The 3,045-nt window shown below is 45.9% G+C and overlaps 1 pseudogene; it reads right to left on the bottom strand.

Annotated features, from left to right (window-relative positions):
- Positions 1–265: 265 nt before the first annotated feature.
- Positions 266–3,045, bottom strand: LOC103735174 (annotated as a pseudogene).

Raw genomic sequence — 3,045 nt, 5'->3', positions numbered from 1 at the left:
CATGCACCACCACGCCCAGCCTTTTTTAAAACAATATTTTATTATTTTTATTTTATAAGTGTATTGCCTGCATGCGAGTGCACCCATGTCGTGCAATACTGCGGAGGTCAGAAGAGGGCTTCGGGTTCCCCTGGAACTGGAGTTAAGGACGGTTCGTAGCTACCATGTGGATGCTGGAAATCGAACCCGGGTCCTCTGCAAGAGCAGTCAGTACTCTTATCTGCTGTGCCATCTCTCCATCCCCCAAACTACCTTTTTTGTTGTCCTATCTGTCATAACGGTCATCATCCCTATGATACCCACTACCAAATGCTCTTCTGCCACTGCCTATCCTGGAGTCATAGCCCCTGTCATAGTTTCTGCTTCTTCAGCCAACATAGTGATCCCTCCCCCGTGGCGATCCATATCCTGATGTGAGCCGTCCAGATACCAGTCCCAATACCCATCTCAATCCTTGTCTGAATCATAATGATCTTGATACTTGTCTCCAAAGCCATCATCTCCTCTTCTAGGTGGGTAGTCATCAAAGCTGTCTGTGGAAGGACAGGCTCCCCAGTCTGTGACCGTTTTGTCAGAATCTTGATTTCTAGCTCGGCCAAAAGAAGGATCATCTTTACCATGTGCTTGATGAGCGACATCCACTCAAATTCTCCTGTTACCTAGAGACTCTTCATTGAGACTCAGAGCACTGAGCAGGGAATCCAGGTCCTCAAATTCAGCATAACCAAAACCTTTCAACCTGTCTGGATTGCTAGGTTCAAGCAGTGAGCACACTACATTGATATTTAATGGTCTGAAGAATTCCTTAATGGAGTCTTCTGTCACATCATAGGGCAGGTTCCCTAGGAAACCAGTGTAGGATGACAATTTGGGTTCCCGAGGAGCCAGAGCAGTGGGAAGGATGGAACGGTCAGTTGGAGGTGCCCTATACACATCGTCATTGTTACTGTGCCAAGCTGTTGACACATCTTCCAGATGGTCTGTTTCATCAGCCCAGCTGACTGGTTTGGGGACATAGGTACTTCCTCCACCAGTTCCCCCATCCTCAGCCAAAAAATCCGTTAGGGAGATGGTCTTCCCCTTATTATTATTATTTTGCTGAGGCCACCATGTTGGGAGATGGCAGCCTGGAATTCTTGATCCTCCTCCCTCAGCCTTCCTGGTGCAATGATCATAGGTATGTACCACCACCTATCATGACTTCGATTTGGGGAAAGGAGATTTAGATATGGCAATAAAAAACAGAGCCAGGCATGGTGGTGCATACCTTTAGTCCCAGCACTTGGGAGGCAGAGGTAGGGGGATCTCTGTGAGTTCAAGGCCAGCCTCATCTACACAGTGAGCTCCAGGCCAGCTGGGGCTACAGGGAGCCCCTATCTCAAAAAGACCCCCCCCAAAATAAAAATAAATAAAGTGAATTTCATCAAAATTAAGTCTAAGGGAGAAGCAGGGAGGATGGGGAGATGGTTCAGTGACTAAGGTACCTGGCTGCACTTCCAGAGTACCCAAGTTCAGCACCCCCATCAGGCAATTCACAACCACCTGGAACTTCAGTGGCAGGGAATCTGATGTATGGCCTCCGCACATGTGCATATGTGTGTACAGCACACAAAATACACACACACAAATCATATACAGAATTTTTTTTTTGTCTTTCTGAGACAGGGTCTCCCTGTAGCCCCAGCTGTCCTGGAACTCACTATGTAGATCAGGCTGGCCTTGAACTCACAGAGATCCGCCTGCCTCTGCCTCCCGAGCGCTGGGATTAAAGGCGTGCACCACCACACCCGGCCCAAGAAACAAATATTTTAAAAGCTTGGGGGACTGTGGATGGAGTTCAGTGATAGATTCTTTAACATTCCTGAGGCCCTAGAGTTTAATCCCTAGCACAGCAACAATATAAATAATACAAAGTTTTGTATATCAAAGGATATTAAGAAATTGAAAAATGAGGCTGATGAGATGGTAGCAGGTGCCTGCTACCAAACCTGACAACCTGAGTTCGATTCTCGGCATTCACATGGTAGAAGAAGAGAAATGACTCCCACAACTTGTCCTCTGACCTCCACAGGCAGGTTGAGGCATGTGCATATACATATAAATAAATAAATACTGAAGAAGTGAAAAATGAGCAAAGGGATAAACTGGCTATTCAAGTGGCCAACAGGCATCTAAAAAGCATGTTCAACATGATGGGCCAGGGAGATGGCTCAGCAGGTAAAGCATGATTAGTCATTAAGGACATGCAAATGAAAACTGAGATACCACTTTATGCCCACTAGAATGGTGACAACAAAGAAGATAATAACAAGGGTTGGCAAGGATGTCGAGAAATTGGAACCCTCATGCATTGCTATTGGGAATGTAAAATGATTCAGCCACCGTGAAAAAGAGTTTGGCAGTTTGTTAAGATGTTAAACATGCCAGCATGGTGGTGCACGCCTATAATCCGAACACTCAGGAGATTGAGACGAGAATCATCACTAGCCTGGGCTCTGTTGTGATACCCTGTCTCAAAAAAAGGAAGAACAAAACAAAATCTAGAAAAATGAAAAAGTCTCCCAAGATACTTAACACACATGTAACCCAGCGATTCTGAGATGCCAACCTATGAGAAATCAAAATGTGTGTGTATTTGTGCTTGTGCATTTGTAGGTGTGTGCACATGTGTATGAGCCTCAGATGTTCCTCAGGTGGCATCCATAATTTTGTAGGAATGTGTGGTGTGTATGCATGTATGTGTTATGTTTGCATGTGTGTGGGTGCGTGCATGTGAGCGTGTGTGTGTGTGTGTAGGTCTACAGTTGATATCTGGTGTCTTCCTGGATCATTCTTCATCTTATATATTGCAACAGGTCTGACTGTACTGGGAACTCACTGTTTTGGCTGGCCTGGCTAGTCAGCTTGCTCTGGGGATTCCCTGTCTCCACTTCCCACTCACTGGGATTATGGGTGCTGCTATGTTCACCCTGTTTTTATGTGGGTTCTAGGGATCTGAATTCTGGCCTTCACACTTACGTGGCAGTCCTTTAGCTGCTGAGCCAT

This window comes from Nannospalax galili, unplaced genomic scaffold (genome assembly GCF_000622305.1).
Source record: "Nannospalax galili isolate Female #2095 unplaced genomic scaffold, S.galili_v1.0 scaffold856, whole genome shotgun sequence".
Taxonomy (NCBI): domain Eukaryota; kingdom Metazoa; phylum Chordata; class Mammalia; order Rodentia; family Spalacidae; genus Nannospalax; species Nannospalax galili.
This window is presented reverse-complemented; position numbering and strand designations above follow the sequence as displayed.